Below are 22,244 nucleotides of genomic sequence, written 5' to 3'. Positions count from 1 at the left end.
GGCTCCATGCAAGTTTCTCACCTCCCAGAGTACCTTACCAACACACCTGAACTTTACTTGAAGGGATCACATCCATATGAGAGACATCGAGAGGTCATTCTCCAGATTCCATTCATCCAACCTTTGACCTCTCTACCAAAACGGTTCAAAGTTTTTCCAAATACTACCAAACAGGATGGAGGAGGCTCTGAGACACAGAGAGAAAAGGTCCATGGTGTGCTGGGGAGAAGGAGAGAACAAGCCTCTGGCTCCCACAACTCCAAGGTCCTGCCCTGAAGGACCAGGCAATGCAGAGTAAATCTGCTAGTTTCACATATATCCATAAACAAACTTCATAGGACAGCCACTTTCTGCATATGGCTACATTGTGTGGAGCTAGGAGTGTCCCATCTAGCAATTTGGGAAGTTGGGAGTGTGACAGTAAAGAACAGCTTCCAGTACAAATGAATGGCATCCTTCCTGCCTTATCTATCCGCTGACTTTGATCTTTATCTATTCAGGTTTAGCACCCTTTCTCCTGATACTTTATGCATAGAGGTAGGGGGTGGGAAATAGAACATCTTTCTTCCCCTCCCCGCCCTTCTATTTATTTCGAGTTTCTTTATCCTCTAGTCATAACTCCGGTCATCTGAAGTGGGCTGTGCCCACGAAAGCTCATGATACCATCTACATGTTTTGTTAAGTCTATAAAGTGCTACCAGACCATTTGCTTGCTGTTTTTTTTCCTGTAAAAGACTAACTCAGCTACCCCCTGAAGCTCCAATACAAACTAAGTTTGCCATTCAATCTCTCCTTCAAGCTCATTTGGAAGCACATCAACCACCTATGAAATGCAGAAAGGAGACATACAGAAGTAAAGAAAGGAACAGACCTATTATGGTAGGCCAGTTCTAGCCCATTCCTATAGCCAGTTCCAGGTTGGTCTCTGTGCAACCTATCTAGGTGGTGATGAAATTTAAGTACCATTATGGTATCTGAACATCAAACTTTAAAACATTAATCCTCACAAATATTCTGTTTTGTGAATCAGAAATGGAAGCCCGGAGAAATGAAGTGCCCAAGGTAGACAAGCAATCTGTAGCAGAACTAAAAACTGAACTCCAGTCACAAGTCCTATTTCAATGCCTTAAACATGAGCCCACTTCTTTTACTTGAGTCTTTTCCCCGTTAAAGGCCTCAGGTGATGAGGCTTCCATCATTTTCCTTAATTTTGGATGCATAACACCTTCCATCTAAACATCCCAAAGCATTGGTATAAACATTGCATGATTCCTAAGTTTAAAAATCAAGCCTGCACAAAGCATTAGGAAATACCGTGTAATGAACTAGACTAGTGGATACTGAGGTGCAAGACCCACAAGAGGCTCTTCAATGTGTCTCTTAATCTTTGCAGCACATATTAAAACACTGATTTAATTAACCAACGTTATTAATCAGGATGTTTTTACTGTTATTAAACAATTAAGTTACCTATGTGCACCAAATGATTAACGTACTTGTGTGACTATTTGTATTCATTTCCCAACATACTGCTTAAAAATGAATATATAGGACTATAGCCAGATACTACTGTGGTTCTTTGGGGTAATGTTGAGCACTCAATTGACTTCTGAATCACTGAGGTCTGACTATGTCAGGCCTAGACAATTTAATAGGTAATTTCTAACACCTCTACAGTAAGTCTCATGCCCCCACCAACAATAAAGAGCAATAAACACTCAAGCGGTTTTAGTATTACAATCATACCCGTGCTTTAGGTAACAGTTTCTCCTGTTACAGATTCTGAAATTAAGGCACAGACCAGTTAGGTAACTCATTGTGTATCAAAGCAAATTAGTAGAACCCAAGAGTCTCCACTCCCAGTTTTCTGCTCTGTTAGATATAATTCTCACATAGGATGGAGGTCCCCAAGTTGCAGTGTAGGACTGAAAGAATTCCAGCTCTCTCATTGGAATTTCCATCAATGTTAAGAAATATACGGACAGCTCTGCAATACATATATTTAAATTATTAACTGCTATGTTGATTTCACTCATTTTTAAGTTACATAAAAACCAGTTACTAATTTTCCGTGACTGATGTTCTTTGAGATATATTGCTCATGTCCATTCCAATGTTGGTGTGTGCGCACCACATGCGCTGGTTCTGGAAACTTTTCCCTTAGTGATATATGTCAGTTGGCTCTGTGTTTCTTGGAGCCACATCCTCATAGCACCGAGTTCCTTCTTGATGGCCAACTCTAACAAAGGGGTAAGGAAAGGAAGTTACTCACCTTGTGCAGTAACGATGGTTCTTTGAGATGTGTCCCCCTGTGGGTTCTCCGCTGTATGTGTCAGGATACCCCGCACTGCAGATTTCCGTTTTGCACAGCAGTAGCTGGCTGGGCCGTGTATATGCACAAAGCGCCTCATGTTGCTTGGGCCTTGTGCTTCACGTGTGCAGCACGACCCCCCCCCCCCCCTCCCAGTTTCTCATGTATGCCCAGGTATCTGAAAAGGAGAGGGGGGAAAAAAACCGCTCCAAAGACAGAGGGGAGAAGGGTGGTTAGGACGGTGGGTAGTGGATCACCCACAGGGACACACATATCGAAGAACTGTTGTTACTGCACAATGTATCTTCCTTTTCTTCTTGGAGTGATGGCCCTGTGGATGCTCCACTGTAGGTGACATTATAGCAGTTCAGATATGAGGATGGCAGGCTTCAGAGTCACCTGTTGCTGACAGTAGAGAGCACTGCTGTGGCTACTGAGACATCATTGGAAAGATGCGGAGAAGAGCATAGTATTTCATAAAAGTATGGTCTGATGACCATGTGGCAGCACGGCAAACATCTCGAAGAGGAACCCCTCGTAGGAAGGCCGTGGGAGGTGGAAACTGCCCTTATGGAATGTGGAAAGGAAGAGGCTTGCCCCATAGAGTGTAGCATTGCATGGAATCATAGAATAATAGGACTGGAAGGGACCTCAAGAGGTCATCGAGTCCAGCCCCCCGCCCTCACGGCAGGACCACGCTCCGTCTACACCATCCCTGACAGATGTCTATCTAACCTGTTCTTAAATATCTCCAGAGAGGGAGATTCCACCACCTCCCTTGGCAATTTATTCCAATATTTGACCACCCTGACAAGTGTTCTTTGTTCAGTGTTAGGAACTGACTATTTGCCAGTTTTATATGAGGCTTTATAATGATCAGTCTTCAACATCCTTGCTAAATGGTATTGTGGGTCACATTGACTTCTAGAACGGAGCATTACTGCTGTTAAGCAGCACAAAGCAACACTACAGAAAAGGAAGTAAACAATACTGTATCTGACAACCTGCAGACTAATTTACTTAAACCAGGACATCAGATATCACTGCTCTTTTGCAAAATATGATGCACTCTTAATGGCCTAAAAGATGAAGCTCTTTCGAATCATTACACAAAAGACATTATATAAAAATAACAAAACAGGATTAGCATTTTATAAGCCATTTTTAAACAATTTAGCAATTTACACAGTAAATAAAGTAATTTAGGTATTCCATAGCTTTAAGTCAAACATTCATAGGAGACATTTCATGCATTCAGGCAGTGGTTCTCCAACTTTACTTCACCGTGACCCTCTTTCCAACAACAAAAGTTACTAGAAGACCCCATCTGAGGATGAAGCTATAGCCTGAGCCCTGTGGAGTGGAGTGTCTGAGTGGAGTAACTCTGGGCCTGGCAGCTCCATTAAAATGGGTCACAACCCAGTTTGAGAACCACTGCACTAGGGTATAAGTTTTTTTTATTATGGACATTATGACAAAGTTGCTACATAAAAGCCTATGGTAAATCAAGCCACCATGCCATCAAGCCCACCAATAAGAACCAGAGACAACCCAACCCCCAACAGCCAAGGAGTTTTTGCTGAAGAATCCTTATGAGCAGTTCAGAATATAGCTAAACACTAGCTTTACACGGTTTCACAGCTGTGCTCAAATTTGCATTAAAATTTCTGTCTTGTTTTTGGGCAACATTTAAGGTTTGGGTTTGATATATGAATCTAAACAGACTGGGTCCTGGTTCAACTGAACTCCCCTTCCTTGTCATACTCAGGAATTGCACTCCTCTGAAATGCTTCAGATAGGTCCAGCCTACAGCAGATGAAATTGGGCCTCAAGTGACCTCTATTCTATTCACAGCTCTGCCACTGACCTGCTGTGAGACTTTAGGCAAATCACTTTACCTGGTTTCCCCTCCTACCATGTCTGTTAGACTGTAAAGCTCTTGAGCACAATGACCATCTTACTATATTCACATAGAAGACACAGAACAGATCAGCCCCAATCTTGGTTACAATACAAACCAACACAACAGTCCCCTAGGTTTCACAACTAGGCAGGGCACTTTCAAACCAAGAGTGGAACCTGTCCTAACAGAGCTTGTTTTGTGAACCCAGTAATCTGCAGATTCTCTAACTTAGATTTTTCCAGTCCAAATAGAGCATCCTTATTCATAATGCTGCTCTTGAAAGCTAAGAAACAAATAGTTTAACAGTAAGAGGATACATCAGGGTGAGATTATCCAACTAAAAGTACCTGGAGCCAAGAGAAAAGAGCCTTTACACCAGGGGTGGGGAACCTAAGGCTCGGGGGCTGGATGCAGCCCCAGGTTGTCTGGATCCAGCCCCCGAGGTTCAGGGCTCCCTCCTAGCATTGGAGAGCCAACACTGGCACTCCAACCTCATGGTAGTGCAGCGGGGCTGGAGTAAGGATGGTAAGAGGCAGATAATTGGGCATCAGTGTAGTGAATACAATTTGTCGATAAGGGAAGGCACTCAGAAGGAGCTACCCGTGCTGTGGCTCTGCAGTTTAAATGTTGTAGGAACTGGGTTGCCCAGCACTTACGACATTTAAACTGCAGAGCCGCAGCAGGGGTAACTCCTGGATCCAGCACAAGCCAGGCTTGCTGAGTCCCAGCAGCCCATGTCTGCCGGGGTCCCAGCTGGGAGTTGGGACTCCCTGTGGACAGGGGCTGCAGCATGAGCAGCCCCCCCCCCTCCCCCACACACACACACTTTCCTCTGTTAGCAGCAATCAAGTAGTCAACTACTTGATAAGACTAGACTTATCAGGTAGCTGAGTCAACTACTTGCATTCCCCCCCTTTTGCTGCCTCTATCAGAGACAGCAGTGCGGGGGGGGGGGGGGGGGGGCAGAAGGAAGACAAGCAGCACTGCAGAGTCAGCACTGGGCGAAACTGGCTTTTAAGCTGGCTTCCCTCCTGCTTGCTACCTCTGAGATAGAGGCGCCAAGGGGGTGGGGGAATGCAAGTAGTCAACTCGACTACCTAGGCTTATTGCATAGTCGACTAATCAACTACTATTTTACATCCCTAGGTTGGAGCATGCAAAATCTACTAGCCTGGGCCCCTCTAGGCTGGTGTGTGAGGTGTGTGTGTGGGGGGGGGGGGGGGGGGGGGTTGTTTAGTTTCTTTGCTGCTTCTCACTTGTGTGCAGCTCCAATTGATTTTTTTGTGGGTCAGCAGTCCCTGACCCAAAAATGGTTCCCTGAGCCTGCTTTACACAGAGGTCTGTCATCAGGGTGAGGGCATCAACATATTGGGTATTACTGATGGCGTAAAACACATAAAAGTTGCTTCCGTTCCCAACACAGAACATTTTATTTAGCATGGCTAGGAGATTGTTAAAGGTTTTAGAATTTGCAGAGCTGCCACAAAGGTCAAATTAGTGCACAGCAGGAGTTCATAATAAATGCGCTCTAGCAAACCACAGAAATGTCATTTCTTGGGTGAAACCAAAATGAAATGGAGAGGTCTACTAGCAACAATACCCAATGCACTTCCTGTCTATGCATTAATCTTTGTTTTGTTTGGGGTTTGTTGGAAAAGGAGAAGGAGAGACTGACATTTTTGTAGGAGAAGGTTTCAGCTACTGCTGTGAAGGGGTCTAAACCCTGCTGGGGCTGTTGTACATTTCAAAGGAGAAATGCTGAATTAAGCATGCAGCCCAGGGCCAGCTGGAAGTCCTGCTGACTCTGGGTTGCACACAGGCCTGCCAGCTTTGAAATGTACCAGAGTCCCCAGCAGAGGCTCTTGGGGTTTTCAAAGCAGAAGCACCCTCATGGAGCCCAGGGTCAGTGGGTGACTCAGAGTCCCCCACCAACCTAGGGCTCCATGCTGTGCTGCTGCTTTGAAATGCCACACCGAGCCCACGGTTAGCTGGGAACGCTCTGGCAGCATTTCAAAGGGGCAGCACCACACAGATCTGGCCCCGGACTCCATGTGGCGCTGCCAGTGCCGCATGGAGCCTTGCGGCGCTGCTTTGAAACAGAGATCAGGTATGAGCTCCGTGCGGCACTGCTGCTTTAAAGTATCCCCTCTTTCCACCCCCTTTTGCTGCCTCCATCAGAAGTAGCAAGGGGGGAGGAGGGGGAGAAACTTACTAGTCGATTCGACTGTCCGATAAGCATTTGCTTATTGGATAGTCGACTAGTCCTTAATGTCCTTATACTTGAAGTTAGTATTTTATTTCCTGCAATTAAAACTTTGAATGCTCTATGCCATGAATTTTCAGTGGATCTTAGGAAAGCAAGCTTTTAAAAAAGTACACTTTACGCAAAACTGAAGATTGAAAGCAAACTAGAACAATGAACGACAGTTTGGCCAGAAGAGACATCTGGGAAGGTGCAAGGAGCAGCCAGGCAAAGGAAAAACAAACAAACATCAAATTCATTTGAACAGCCAATATGAGCAATTCACGTTCAAGAAGCTAGGATACTGATCTGGTATTTATTTAGTGTATTGCATTCAAAAAAATGCATAAAGTGCTTTGTTATTCAATATTTATATCTACATTAGAGGCCTTACAATGGTACAGCTGTACCAATGCAGTTGAATCACTGTAAAATTTCTTGTGTATTTACACTATGCCAACGGGAGAATCCTCGTAATTAAACCATCCCAAACAAGCAGCAGTACCTATGCTGGCAAAATTTAGATCTCTGGACTGAGGGCGTTTCACACTCCTAAGAGAAAGTTTTGCTGACATATGTGGTAGTGTTGACATGAACTAATGGCCAAATTACACCATGCCCCTCAAACCACAGCCTATGGCATATAGTGAAAGATAAACTTGATTTTCGGCCATCTTCGCCCCTCTCTGATTCCACAGTGTGTTGGCACAGGTTTTTCTGCAGCTTGTGTAACCCATACACCTAATGGCACTGAGAACACTTACAGAGAGAAAGAATGAGTCTGCTCTTTAGCCTTAGCTGAGAGCCAGCTTGCTTTTAGCTCAGGCTGCAGAGAGGCTCGTACAGTAAGCTCCAAAGGCACCAGGTTCAGTTCCATCTACAGGCATTACACTTGTAATAGCCAGACTGCAGAGCATTCTGGCCACTGCTCCTCCTCTCAGACAATGCCCTAGCACTCCTTTGTGCTGTGACTACAAAGGGATGATGTACATTTGGCTTATGAAAACAAATAAGATATTCAGTGGACTGGATTATCATGAGGGCTTGATAACACATGAAGCTCATCACCACCTGGAGTTTAGTGCAGACCAAAGGTAACTAGAGTCAAGGAACTACAGGACAGTTTCTTCCCCCACCCCTTTACCTCTGCCACCACAAATACCTTCCCTAACAGACAGCTGCAGACCAATCTCTAGAGAGCTCTTTTTTACCTAAAAGTAAGTCATCTGCTGTCTGCACTAACTGGCTTGCTCAATGGCAGCCTCAGTAGAGAAGTGAAGGATCAAACAGCGCAAGGAAACTGAGGGGCTACAGTCACATTTGCCTGGCAAGACAGAGAAAGCAGGGACTGAGGCTGCCCAAGCTGTCTCGCGGTTAGAGAACTACAAGTTGCCACGGTCTGTATGTGGCACCATTCACGTTAGCCAGCATTATGATTACTTGAAATATGATTCAAGACGACTTAACTTGCCATAAAGCTCTTTTAGTTCTGGAAGGGAATCAGCTCAACTCATTGAAGATAGCAGGGTTCTATAACTATACAAAAACAGCAAATGCAGGACCATAAACCTACCTATAATGTCATTTTACGTGATTTTTTTTAACACTAGAAAAATATAAGCAATAGTTAGTATTTCTTATTGGTTCTAAGGATGTTAAAATGCATTCAGTCAAGTAATCACTGAAAATTTAAATAGTCACACACAGGAGGTGGGCAATGCCTCAGAAGCCGATGCATGTGAGGAGACGGCTTTTAAGCCGGCACCCATCTCCCTGGAAGCTCATGCACACAGGGAGCTGGTTTTTAAGGCGGCTCCCCATCTGTACTGGGAGCCTGCATGTAACTGTGAACGTTAACTGATGAACCCAGGCTCATTGGTTAACCGTGTACCTTTTCAAATCCCTACCGTAATTAGTTCCATAGCATCTATGGCCTAGATAAAACTTTGAGAGCGAAGGACGATGGGGATGGAGAGAGAATCGTTCTGTAAGTCACTCATGTAGATGCTGAAGTTCTCCAAGATGGAGTCCTGTGAACTTTATCATCCCACCGTATGTAGTCTCACATTTGCTCTGGGAAGTGTATAGATTAAGCAGGTTGCCAAGACCAGTCTGGCCTCTCGATTCACAGATGCAGGGGCAGTACCATTTTCATCTGAATAAGCATGCCTTGCATTTGAGCCTAGAAGGTAGGCATCACCCTCATTTTACAAAATAGGCAATACAGATAGAAAACAGGGAAGTTACTTATTCAATATCAAACAGACAGTAGCTGGGCCTGAATTAGAGCTCTGGTCACTCAATTGTCAGTCCTGTGCTTTAGTGAAGAAATCTTTCAACTAACAGCCATTATTCCTGGCAGAAGGAATCAAGCAGGAAAAGACCAATATTTCACTAAACATTCTGTATAAAAAGCAGACCTGACAACTGCCTGCATGATCAGAACAGTTTTCATCTTATCCTTTTCACTTCCCTCCAACGTTGACTAACAAAGAGGAGTCATGCCTGCATGAATGTGTACTCCATAAATTATGAATAATTAATTGCTAAGAATTTAGCACCCATTTTGCTTTCAACAGTGATTTGATTCTTTTAAATGTTATCAATGGATCAACAGTTGAAAGTTTTTCTATACACACTGAAGTGCTACTGGGTTGAGACAAGCAGAACAAATCACTCCCAGATTGAAAGGGGAGCCTCCAACTCTGTGGCTACGTCTACATTGGCCCCTTCTCCAGAAGAGGCATGTTAATTTCCAACTTCAGAATAGGGAAATCCGCAGGGGATTTAAATATCCCTCGCGGGATTTAAATAAACACGGCCGCCGCTTTTTTTCCGGCTTGGGGAAAAGCCGGAAAAAAGCGTCTAGACTGGCGCGATCCTCTGGAATAAAACCCTTTTCCGGAGGATCTCTTATTCCTACTTTGAAATAGGAATAAGAGATCCTCCGGAAAAGGGCATTATTCCAGAGGATCGCGCCAGTCTAGACGCTTTTTTCTGGCTTTTCCCCAAGCCGGAAAAAAAGCAGCGGCCATGTTTATTTAAATCCCCCACGGATTTCCCTATTCTGAAGTTGGAAATTGACATGCCTCTTCCGGAGAAGGGGCCAATGTAGACGTAGCCTGTGGGTGAAAATCCACATGGTTAAAGTGAAGCTATGCAGTAAGTACAGGAAGCATCAATGAAACTGCACCCAGACTTTACTCAGAGGGTCAAACTAGAAACTTGTTGAGGGCCACACCTATATGGCACATAAGGCAGGCAGTAGCAACCATAAGGACAACTGCAGATAAGACTAAAGAGTCAGAAAGCAATGATCTGGACAACCATCATGAAATATATGTTCCAGTAATGAATATGCAATGATTCTTTTCTCTCAGAGAAAAGTCTTCACTCACTGTCCCCCCTCAGTATTGGAGAAGTAGTTACCAACCTTTGACTGTCCTTGAAACGGAGGGCCTCACACAGACACACATACATGTGCTTCTTAGGGGCCTAATACATGTAGAATCATAGAACTGGAATTGACCTCAAGAGGTCAATAAGTCCAGTCCCCTGCAATCACGGCAGGGTGAAGGACCATCTAGATCACTGGTAGGCAACCTGTGGCCCATGGACCTCTTCACCTGCATCCCACGGACCACCTGCTGGCCCCTCCCCCATGCACCTCTCATGCACTGGGGCATCAGAGCCTAACACTTCCGACTCCCCCCACCGCTCCTCTCAGGAGGAGCTGCGAATCACCTGATTTGCATTCTGCCCCCGCTCTATTCTCTCCCCCAGAAGCAATGGTACACCATAGGATAGTTAACTAGCTGATCCTAGGGTGTATCTAAACTACACCCCTCTGTCCACAGAGGGATGTAGATTAAGCACATCGCTATTGCAAATGAAGTGGGGATTTAAATATCCCGTGCTTCATTCAAATAGAATTTGCCACCATGGCACTTTACCGGCAAAAAGCGGCAGTCTAGACAGGGATCGGCCAACAAGGAAAGCCTTTTCCGACCAATTCTGTAAACATCGTTGCACGAGGCATCAAGGATCGGTCGGAAAAGGCTTTCCTTGTTGACCGATCCCCGTCTAGACTGCCGCTTTTTGCCGGCAAAGTGCCATGGCGGCAAATTCTATTCGAATGAAGCACAGGATATTTAAATCCCCGCTTCATTTGCAATAGCGATGTACCTAATCTACATCCCTCTGTCGGAACTAACATCCCATTAACATGGTAGGTGCTGTGTGTGCACAAACAGTATACTAACCAAAGGAAATAAAACACTTCAAGGCCAAAAAGGGTGCTGGTGCCAAAGGAAATGCTTGAAACATGCTTATTAACCAATCCCACTGCAAGGAGCAATGTCAAGATTACATACCTAAATCTGATCAAATCCTTGTTGCTTTGTCAGCTGCTGCCAAGGCCATATCTCATCCTGGTTAACCACATCCTATCTTCACACTTTAACCTGCCTGGGCACACAGTTTCAGACTTCCAAGTTGCCATTCTCAGGCAGAAAACTTCAAAAACAGACTGCTGAGAGAAACTGCAGAGCTGGACTTCGTATGCAAATTTGTACCCTGAACCAAGGTCTAAATAGATAGATAGATGGAGTGGTTCTCCCATTACAAAAGGTAATTTCCCATTCAAATACTCACATTCTCACCACTGTTGGAGATTAGCCACAGCCATTCTGACTTAATTAGCACTATTATCACACTCCCATCTCTGCACACACACACCCTTCTGTCTTTTTCTCTTCAGTGTCTGAGGAGGCGAGTTGTAGCTCATGAAAGCTTATGGTTTATGCTCGAATAAATCTGGTAGTTTTTCCAAGTGCTACCAGCCTCCTTGTTTTTCCAGTCATTTCTGTTGTCTACAGAGAGCAAATTTAGACCAGGTTCAAAGGGAGCTGCTCCAGCCTACTCCATTTCTTATTTGCCCTAGGATTCTTCACCTGCTGTTCCAAAGTTATTCATCTTGCTGTGCAGTTACAGAAATCATCACTGCTTACCTAAAAGGCGGGAGAATGTCAGTAGTGTTAGTAATGCCTATAGTTAAGGCAGTAATTTGTAAAGCACATCAAGATCCATTCAATATGAAACAGGAGTCCTTAGATCTATTCTGAAGACAGCATAACTGAAGAAAGCAGATCATATAATCACTTTGGCAAGAACTAGTTATAGGGGCTCTCCTGCCTTATCATACAAGAGAGGATCTCAGCACACTTCTAACAACTAAAGTTTAACTGCACTCCCACGAGCTAGATAAGAATTTTTTAAATAATCTGTTCAAGGAATTTGCACTAGTTCTGAAGAATGCCTGTGTGGGGGCCAGGAATAGACTCCTATTCCTGACTCCTAATCCTGAACTTTAAACACAAATAGACCATCCTCTCCTGCTGCAGGTGATCATGATTTGGAAAGTTTACTTTTCAGGAGTCCTGTAAAACAATAAACTGACCAGTAGCTCACAGGCACAGCTCCCCCAGTGGAATGAAAGCATGCTGCTAGGTCAGCAATAGATCTCCAGCAGAGAGACTTTCCTTTTCCCGCAAGGGCAGAGAACTGGAAGAATTGATTTGAAAAGGGGAAGAGAAGAAAAGGAAAAACGCAGTTGTTGACTTTTTATAGTCAATGAAGCACAAACCGAGCACAAGCTGGTATGTTCTATATACCCCATCTGCTTTGTCTTCAATCATGGTATTGCCCATAATCAATCTCTCAGTGCAGACTAATGTAGTCAATTTTAGTGTTCATTTATCACGTGTTATGGTTAATCAAGGTCATATTCTGTGAATTAATTTTACTGCATATACAGAATTATAAGTGTTAGACTGAACAACATTCAGAGGAATTAGGTCAGCCAAGCTGTCATTATCATGAGGATTAGCCAGCAGCCTGGGAACTAAGGGGTTAATCTTACCTAAATCAGGTAGGTTCAGCCAATAGGAATTTCAAATTGGGACAAAGGAATTTTTGGTTTTTCCCTCCTTTGTCCTCGGCAGTTCTCTCCAGCTACTAAGGGGGACAGATACTATGTCTCCCTCCAAGAAAAGACTCTTTCTTTACAGTCTGTAAGTAGGGTAAAGTTTAGATAAATCCGTTCAGTTTTATTGCTTTATGGGGTTTGGGAAATGAGATCTGATGACTGTGCATTTAGAAACAGGTTTTCCTCTCCTTTGTAACTAAGCTCCTGGCCCATGGTGGGTTTCTCCTCCATGGGCATTACAAGCATAATGACTAGATGGAAAAGTAACAGGAATATTGTGGTGATAAAAAAAAGTTCTCTCTCTCGTCTTTTCTTAACCTGGCATTGGTTAATTTGTGTGTCCTGGTTTGTACTTTGGGGTGAGATTTCCCAAGTGATCTCACCCCTGATTTTCTTATCAGTACTTGGGTGGTGAAAGCGGTATTTTATCTCCAAAATCTAAGTTAAGATTTGGGGGGCGGGGGGAGTTTTATACCACAGCCTGGTAGATAAGGTTTTGGGGTACTCCTGCATTTATCGTGCCAGAGTGGGGAAGGAGCCATGACACATCACCTAAGAAAAATACAGTCTAAATACTGAGAGATCTAGCTTAGTTATTTCAGGCCTTGCATACCAAAAACGGGTGTCCATAAGGTCCATATCACCTATGGTCTTGATGAACTGCTGGTGCCAACCAGGCAGCACAGAGAAGGAAGTAGGAAAGTGAACAGGTAACGGGTTACCCAGTAAGCATCATCTGGTAAGGTGCTTACTGAGTCACAGTTAATCAGTGCCTGGGAGCAGCCCCCAACCTAGCCAGGCCACTCCAGCCAGACTGGAGCGGTCCCGCTTAAACTTCTGGTTTAACTGGTTAACCTATTAACTGGGTTAACTGATTAAATGGGATTTTACATCCTTAGAAGGAAGCAGTCTGATTCAAGTGCCAAGGAGACAAGAGTCAGCTCGGAGACAGTAGACTGGGACAAGAAACCTGGTGCAGAAAGTGAAACTGGTAGGGAGAGGAGGTGCAGGGGGTAGAGACTAGAGCAGTGGTCCCCAACATGGTGCCCATGGGCACCATGGCGCCCGCGGGGCCATTTTTGTGCACCCGCCAAGTGCTCGGGGCTGGCCTGGCCCTGGGCACGTGGTGCATGCGCTGTGCCAGAGCCGGCCCTGGCGCATGGTAAGCGCCCGCCCCGGGAGCGCCGCGAATTGGCTGCTCGTGCCCCGGGCGCGCGGCGCTTGGAGAGCGAGGGGGGGAGCACCGGCCCCGGGCGCGTGGCGCTTGGCGGGGGGGCGCCGGCCCCAGGCGCGTGGCGCTTAGGAGGAGCGCCGGCCCGGGCATGCGGCACTTGGGGGAGGAGGGGGCGCCAGCGCGCGGCGCTTGCAGGGGCAGGGGGCGCCCTCCCCCCGGGAGCGCGGCGCTTGCAGGGGCAGGGGGCGCCCTCCCCCCGGGAGCGCGGCGCTTGCGCGGGGGGGGGGGGACGCCCTCCCCCCGGGAGCGCGGCGCTTGCGCGGGGGGGGGAGGACGCCCTCCCCCCGGGAGCGCGGCGCTTGCGCGGGGGGGGGGACGCCCTCCCCCGAGCACGCGGCTATGGGGGGCCCCCTCCCCCGAGCATGCGGCTATGGGGGGCCGCCCACCCCCTGGCGCCCGGCAGGCGAACGGCCACGCCCCCCTGGCGCTAGGCAGCCTCTAAAGGTTGGGGACCACTGGACTAGAGGATTGTCTTGCTTAAAAATACTACAGTAACACAGCTGCACTACAAAAGCTGTCCCACTGTAGCACTTCAGTGTAGACGCTACCATGACAACAGATGTTCTCCTGTCTGCATAACACTGACCTCCCCTAAAGGCTGTCTACACTAGAAAAGTGGGTTGTTTTAATGCTGCCACTCAGAGCTGTGGATTTTTCCAAATAAAAAAAAGCTACTTATGACCAGATTTTCCAAAGTATTTAGCATCTAAAGATGTATGCTCCTTATAGTATTATTCAAAAGACTAAAATTTAAGGCATTTTTTGAAAGTCACGCTAGGACCTTAATACTGTTAGATGCCTAAATTCCCTAGAAAATCTGTACCTTAGACATTGTCTACATTACCAGTTTTGGTCCTGCTGTAACTCAGTTTATTGACAATTAACTTGATTAGCATCGAGAAGCACATTTGTTAACTCCACACACTCCACAAAATGGTTTGTTCCTATTTGTGTTTCCCATAAGTAACTAACAAATTATAACAGGACCAAAACCTCTGATCTAGACAAGACCCTTAATCTGTGTCTCATTTTCTTGTCTGCACACAGAATAGGATGAATATTTTAGCCCTAGTCAACACTAGGGACCCCCCTTTTTAAAAAATAATAATAATAATAATAATAATAATAATAATAAGGGAGTGTCCACACAACCAGCTTATTTCAAAATAACGGGCTTGGTAATTTCAAAATCTGTACTCCTGCTTTCCTTGGGGAATAGTGCTGATTTCAAAATAGTTATTTTGATATAGCACTAAAGTGGACGGTGCTGCTTTTTCAAAATCACTACACCTCAAAGTAATTTGAACTAATTACTCCCCAGTGTTTCCTGGGGCTCTAAGTTGAGGTAGTGCATCCACAATAATAGAGCCTGCCTCAGACTAATTTCAAGGCTTCCCTGTAATGGGAATGCACTATTTTGATATTTTTCCATTTTGGGAGTTGTCAAATTTAGTTATTTCAAAATAGTTTCCTAGTGCCCTTAGAGGAATGTTGGAAAATTTAATTAAATTATGCTCATCATTCACTAAGGTTTTTCCAATGGTAAATTCCAAGAAATATCTATACAATGTTGGGATTCAGATCTAATCTATTTTGAATCAGCTTTCCTACATTGGGTTATAGATGAAGTCAGACATCCAAGAAGTGCAGGAAACCAGTTTACATAAATCATGCCAGCTGCATGTCCAGTAACACACAAAATAGCTGCTTCACTGAAGTCATGGGGCTAGTGCATACTCATTTAAACCCCACTATAGAGAACTTGTGAGAGATTAGAGTAACTTTAAATAAGCACCATTAACAAAAATTTTAACTCTGGTGAATGACATAAAAATATATTTAGGAAGGCCAAAAAAAGAATTTGAAGAACAGCGAGCCAAAGACTCTAAAAGTAATAGCCAAAAAAAAAAAAATCCACATCAGAAGTAGGAAGCCTGCTAAACAAGTAGTGGGGCCACAGGACTATTGAGATGCTAAACGAGAACTCAAGGACAATAAGGTCAATGTAGAGAAATTAAATGAAGTCTTTGCATTGGTCTTCATAGCTGAGGATGTGATGAAGATTCCCAAATGTGAGCCACTCTTTTCAGGTGACAAATCAGACTGAGGTGTCATTACAGGTGGTTTTTGGAACAAGTTAATTAACCAAAATAAGTCACCAGGACTAGATGGTAGTCACCCGAGACTTCTGAAGGAACTCAAATGTGAAACTGCAGAACTACTAACCGTGGTTTGTAACCAATCATAGAAATCAGTTTCTCTACCAAAATGACTGGAGAATAGCTAATGTGATGCCAATTTCTAAAAAGGGCTCCACAGGTGATCCTAGCTATTACAGTACTTCAGTACTAGGCAAGCTGCTTGAAACCATAATAAAGAACAGAACTGTCAGACACAGATAAACATAATTTGTTGGAAGAGTAAACATGTTTTTTTGTAAAGGGAAATCGTACGTCACCAGACTTCGAGGGGGGTCAACTCACATGTAGACAATGGGGATCCAGTGGATATAGTGTAGATTTTCAGAAAAAGTTTGAGAAGGTCCCTCACCAAAGGAGCAAAGCAACCTGACAAGGGATAAGAGGGACGGTCCTCTGATGGATTGGTAACTGGTTAAAAGATAGGAAAATGAGAGTAGGAGTAAATGGTCAGTTTTCAGAATGGAGAGATAAAGAGTGGTGTCCTCCCAGGGGTCTGTACTGGGGCCAGTACTATTCAACGTATTCATAAATGATCTGAAAAAAGAAGTTAACAGTAAGGTGGCAAAATTTGCAGATACAACGCTACAAGATAGTTTACTGCAAATGAAACCGCAAATAGTAACAAAAAGGTGTCTCAATACTAAATGACTAGTCAACAAAATGGCAGATGAAATTCAATATTATTAAATGCAAAATAATGCACAATAGAATCCCATAATCCCACCCATAAACATAAAATCGGTATCTATGTTAGCAGTTACCTCCCAAGAAAGATCTTGGCGTCATTGTGAATAATTCTCAGAAAATATGAGCTCTATGTGCAGCAGTTGCCAAAATGCATCTAACAATGTTGGGAATCATTAAGAAAGAGATAGATAATAAGGCAAAAAGTATATTGCCTAAAGATAAACACATGGTACATCCACATCTTGAATACTGCATGCAGATGTGGTCTCCCATATCTCAAAAGAGATATAATGGAAAAGGTTCAGAAAAGGGAATAATTAGAGGTAGGGAATAGCTTCTATATGAAGAAATTAATAATACTGGGACTTTTCAGTTTGGAAACTGACGAGTAAGCAGGACAGGATATAGGTCTATAGAATCATGACTGGTATGGAGAAAGTAGATAAGGAAGTGTCATTTAGTCCTTCTCATAACACAAGAACTAGGGCTAACCAAATGACTTTAGAACAAACCAAAGGAAATATTTCTTCACACAACACGCAGTCAACCTGTGAAACTCTCAGCCAGAGGATGCTGTTACAACCAAGAGAGGATTCCAAAAACAACTAGATGCATTCATGGAGGACAGGTCCATCAATGGCTATTAGCCAGGACAGGAAGGGATGGTGTCCCTACCCTCTGTTTCCCAGCTTCTGGCAATGAGCGAGAGGCAAGAGATCACTTCATCTGTGTTCATTCTTGAAGCACCTGGCATTGGCTACTCTCAGAACAAGGGATACTGGGCCAATAAAGTAAAATGACTTTGAGCTTTCTCCGTGTAAAACTGTTACATAGGAGTATGAGGGATTTCTCTGAGATTCTGGTCCCTTTTGTGGGGATGGTTTCTTTGGTGCTGAGCCCTTCCAAAGCTGATCTGGTTCAGTATCAGTGTTGCTCTTCAGGGGGTGGTATTCCCAACTCTGGGCCTTGACTAGAGGAGACCAGAGCTTCTTGCCCAGCAGGACAGGGTGGTGGAGAGACCCAAAGGCAGGAAGATAGGTGTCACTTAAACACACCAGGGTAAAACCCAAAGGGGATTTCTTTGATCCAACCCATCACACAGCCTTGTTTATTTATGCTGGCAAGGGACTATCTATGAAGCCATGAGCAAGTGTTGTGTCCTCCTTAATGGACACACACATACACAAGACAACGGAGTTAAGGTTGCAGAAGCAGCACTAAAAACTGGCATGGCCCAACTTCTGAACACTCACACTTGGCAGCCTGCACATACTAGCATGTCTTTTAAACAGAATTACTACAAATTCAGTGAACAAATACTAATGCTATAAAATATGAATAGATGTGTACACTTCAAAACAGATCACCATCAAACTCTTGTTGTTAATACTAATAAAGACAAGTGTTACAATATCATCTCAAATATTGAGCATCTAAAGATTAGGGCTCCACTGCGCATGACACTCTACACAACATAAGACAGATCCCAGCCCAAAGTTTACAATCTAGACAGAAAACACAAAGCATGAGAGGAAACCGAGGCATGAGGTGTGATATGACTTGCCCAATGTCACATAGCAGGTCAATGGCAGGCCCAGGAGCAGGACCCAAAAAAGACATGAGTTCAAGTCTGGTGCCCCATCCACCAGATCAAACCATCTTTAGAGATGCCTCTGAACCTATTTAAAGCAGCTTATGCAGAAGCGGGTCGCACGAGATTCAACTTACCGAGTCAACTCATTAATTGCCAAGTATCAACAATCTACAACCTATCCCGGAAAACAACCCCTTACTCTCAGAGGCCTTGGGGGAAAGCCAATCCTCACCTACAGACAACCTCCTAACCTCAAAAATTATTTCCAGTTGTACAGGAAGATTTTGGCAAATCCAATAATGTGCCTAAAATATTTATTGCTTACTGCTTAAAACTTTAGCAACCAAGCTAACAGGCAGAATTATACCTAGACTGCGACTTCTGCATGACCACAGTAAGGGAGGGAAGGGGGAGTTTGGGTGCCACAGAGAAGGCAGCTTGACTCAGTGTCCTTCCTGAGGCCCAAATCTCTAGTGAAATCACCAAGTTATACATTAAGAAAACAGGAAGTTTGTCTAAATGCCTTAAGACATATCTATCAGGGCTCCCGGGCATGGAGTCCCTGAAAAAGAAAAAAGCATCTGGCGACAGTGATGATCAGAAGAAAACCTCTTGCCCAACATTTAAAGAGTGCTTGCCTAACAAGTTTGAGTGATGTGTTATTGTAATACTAATGGATACATAGGGAAGGAAAGTTTGAGTTGGGGGGGCAATTTTGGGAACAATTGGGAGAGATGCCTCGAAGACTCCTTGAGGACTCTTCACATCTGGACACATCTTCGTCCCCACCGGCAGACAGCAGACTGGCCATTGGAAGCCTGCCCGGTGCCACTCGAGAGCCACACTCAACTTCAGTAACTATTGAGGGTGGGGGTGTTTTACTAACCTGTTGCAGACAGGTTGGAGACTAAATAAAGTTTAGCTTTAAGTGAAAGCACTCATGTTGTCCTGTTTGTACTAGCCATCTATTGGTCAGTCGACCGTGTTTCCCCTGAATTATTTCCGGACACCACCTCGCAGAGAGTAAAAGTTAGAGAGGTTTGGGTTGAAAGAACTCCCGGGTATCACAGTAAACAATGCAACACACCTCAATCATAATCATCCAGGAACCCACCCCTGCAATCAACCCCAGTGCCAACTCTGCCCACACATCTACACTAGCAATTTCATCACTGGACCCAGCCACATCAGCCACCAAATCAGAGGCTTATTTAACTGCACATCCACTAATGTGATATATGCCATCAAATGCCAACAATGCCCCACTGCCATGTATACTGGCCAAACTGGACAGTCTCTACAGGAAAAAATTAATGGACACAAATCAGATATCCAAAATGGCAATACACAAAAACCTGTTGGAGAACACTTTAATCTGCCCGGACACTCATTAATGGAACACCAAGTCGTTTCAGGCCCAATTCCACAGGGAAGGACTGGAACTTAACTTCATTTACAAGTTTAATTCTTATGCAAATGGTATGAATAGAGACATCAGCTGGCTGGCACACTACCTTCCACATCCTAATGACTTAACCAACAGAACAATTAGCACCTCTATTGTTTGATCAGCCTCTTGTAACTATCTGAACCATCTACTCACTGTCTCTCTCTTCTCCCCCCCCCCCCCAAACCATCCCTTATTTATTCTTTGAACTGGACTTCTAATACTCCAGTCATCTGAAGAAGTGGGTTGCACCCACAAAACCATCTACATGTTGTATTAGTATTTAAGATGCTACTAGTCTATTGGTTGTTTTTTTAAATTTTTCCTGTTACAGACTAACTCAGGGTATGTCTACACTACAAAGTTAGTTCGAACTAACGGACGTTAGTTCGAACTAACTTTCATAGGCGCTACACTAGCGCTCCGTTAGTTCGAATTAAATTCGAACTAACGGAGCGCTTAGTTCGAACTAGGTAATCCTCCTTCCACGAGGATTAAGCCTAGTTCGAATTAAGGGCTGTGTAGCTCCTTAATTCGAACTAGTGGGAGGCTAGCCCTCCCCAGCTTTCCCTGGTGGCCACTCTGGCCAACACCAGGGAAACTCGTCTGCCCCCCTCCCAGCCCAGGACCCCTTAAAGGGGCACGGGCTGGCTACAGTGCCCGTGCCAGGTGCAAGCCTGCCAGCACCCAGCCAGCAGACCCTGCACCTGGCACGGATCGAGCCACCCACCCGATGCCCCCCAGCCCTCCCCCTCTTCCCGGGACCAGGCTGGCGGCTCCCGGGAGCTTGCCCGGGACCGCAAGAGGCAGGCACCCGCCTGGGCTAGTGCGGACATCGTGGACCTTGTCCACGATCTCCGCACTAGGCATAGGAAGGTGGCCGGCTAGGGCAGGAGAGCTGCCAGCCTGGCCACCCAGGAGCAGGAGTGCATGAAAATCAAGGTGGTCCACTGAGACCCCCGACCCTGAGTCCTGAGCTTACAATGGCCGTCCTGTGTCAGACCAAAGGTCCATCTAGCCCAGTAGCCTGTCTGCCAACAGCGGCCAACCCTAGGGACCCTGGAGGGGATGGACTGAAGACAGTGACCAAGCCATTTGTCTCATGCCATCCCTCTCCAGCCTTCCACAAACCTTGGGCAGGGACACCACTCCTACCCCCTGGCTAATACCAGTCCATGGACCCAACCTCCATGACTTGATCTCACTTCCCTTTAAACTGTTCTAGTTCTAGTCTTCACAGCCTCCTGCAGCAAGGAGTTCCACAGGTTGACTCTTTGCTTTGTGAAGAACAACTTTCTGTTACTAGTTTGAAGCCTGTTACCCATTCCTTTCCTTTGGTGTCCTCTAGTCCTTCTTTATGGGAACTAATGAAGAACTTTTCTGTATGCACCCTCTCCACCCAACTCCTGCTTTTAGAGACCTCTATCCTGTCCTCCCTCCGTCTCCTCTTTTCTAAGCTGAAAAGTCCCAGTCTCTTTAGCCTCTCTTCATATGGGACCTGTTCCCAACCCCTGATCATTTTAGTTGCCCTCCCCTCTCCCAGTCTCTCTCTTCCCCTCTCCCACCTCCTTTTCCCAGTCTCCCCCAGTTTTGTTCAATAAAGACAGATTCCATTTTTGAACACAATTGTCCTTTATTTTGTACATCAAGAAAAGGGGCTAGGGAAGGATAAGTGGAAGGAGGTGAGGGAGGAATGGGGTACGCGCCCCCGATGGGGAGGACTGGGCTGGCTCTGCAGGCTTCTGGGGGTGGAACCTCTCCTGCAGCCCCCCAATTGCCCCCTCTCCCCAGATGGCAGCCTGCGGCAAGTGCAGCTGGTCTGCTGGCCGAGTGCTGCGATGTGCCCAGTGTGGGTACTCAGAGCACTCCAAGCCAGGACTGCTTTGCAAGCGGGGCAGCCCTGAGAACTGTCTGTCTGGGGTGGGGGTCAGGACCCTTTAAGCACAGCCCTCAGCTAGCCTGAGACAGCATCTCCACACTCTAAGTCCTCCTCTGATGCCCTGCCGGCACTGCTTCCGGCCATCCTTAAGCCTGGTTCAGGGTCCACTTAATGTGGACATGCTAGTTCGAATTAGCAAAACGCTAATTCGAACTAGTTTTTTAGTCTAGATCCGTTAGTTCGAATTAACTAATTCGAACTAAGTTAGTTCAAATTAACGTTGTAGTGTAGACGTACCCTCAGCTACCCCTCTGAAGCTACTGTTAGGGTGTCATTCTGATGATAGCGCATGGACTTTTGATTGGCGCGCGCACACACACACATTTGTAAAAATCTTCTATTTTAATATTGATTTCAGATGCTTGCAATGCAAGTAAATACATTTTACTTAAGCACTTAAAATGTGTGATTCTGCTCTCAGTGGGGTAAAATAAGGAGCAGCCATTAAAATAATTTGAATTATACTGGTGCAACAGATATCAGGGCAAGACCTCCTTAGGCTGAACATTAGTGCTATCTTTGTCAAAAGGGAGAAGGGGTAAGGGGAGAGGTGGGGCAGGGGAAGCAATTGCTGGTTACGTGAGGAAAAGTGACTCAAAAAAATTCCATGGAAACTTGTTAAGTGACCTTTGGCCACCAGAGCGTCTAGTCCAGTGTTTCTCAAACTGTGCTCTGCAGAGCCCCAGGGCTCCAGGAGACA

At 45.2% G+C, this 22,244-nt stretch overlaps 1 protein-coding gene across 7 annotated transcripts in view; it reads right to left on the bottom strand.

Moving 5' to 3' along the window:
* The window catches only part of PTPRA (protein tyrosine phosphatase receptor type A), a 251,571-nt gene that overhangs the window by 190,553 nt on the left and 38,774 nt on the right, over positions 1-22,244 (bottom strand). The window lies entirely within an intron of this gene.

This window comes from Pelodiscus sinensis, chromosome 5 (assembly GCF_049634645.1).
Source record: "Pelodiscus sinensis isolate JC-2024 chromosome 5, ASM4963464v1, whole genome shotgun sequence".
In the NCBI taxonomy this organism is placed as follows: domain Eukaryota; kingdom Metazoa; phylum Chordata; order Testudines; family Trionychidae; genus Pelodiscus; species Pelodiscus sinensis.
The sequence above is the reverse complement of the archived record's forward strand: the minus strand, read 5'-3'. Positions and strand labels throughout refer to the sequence as shown.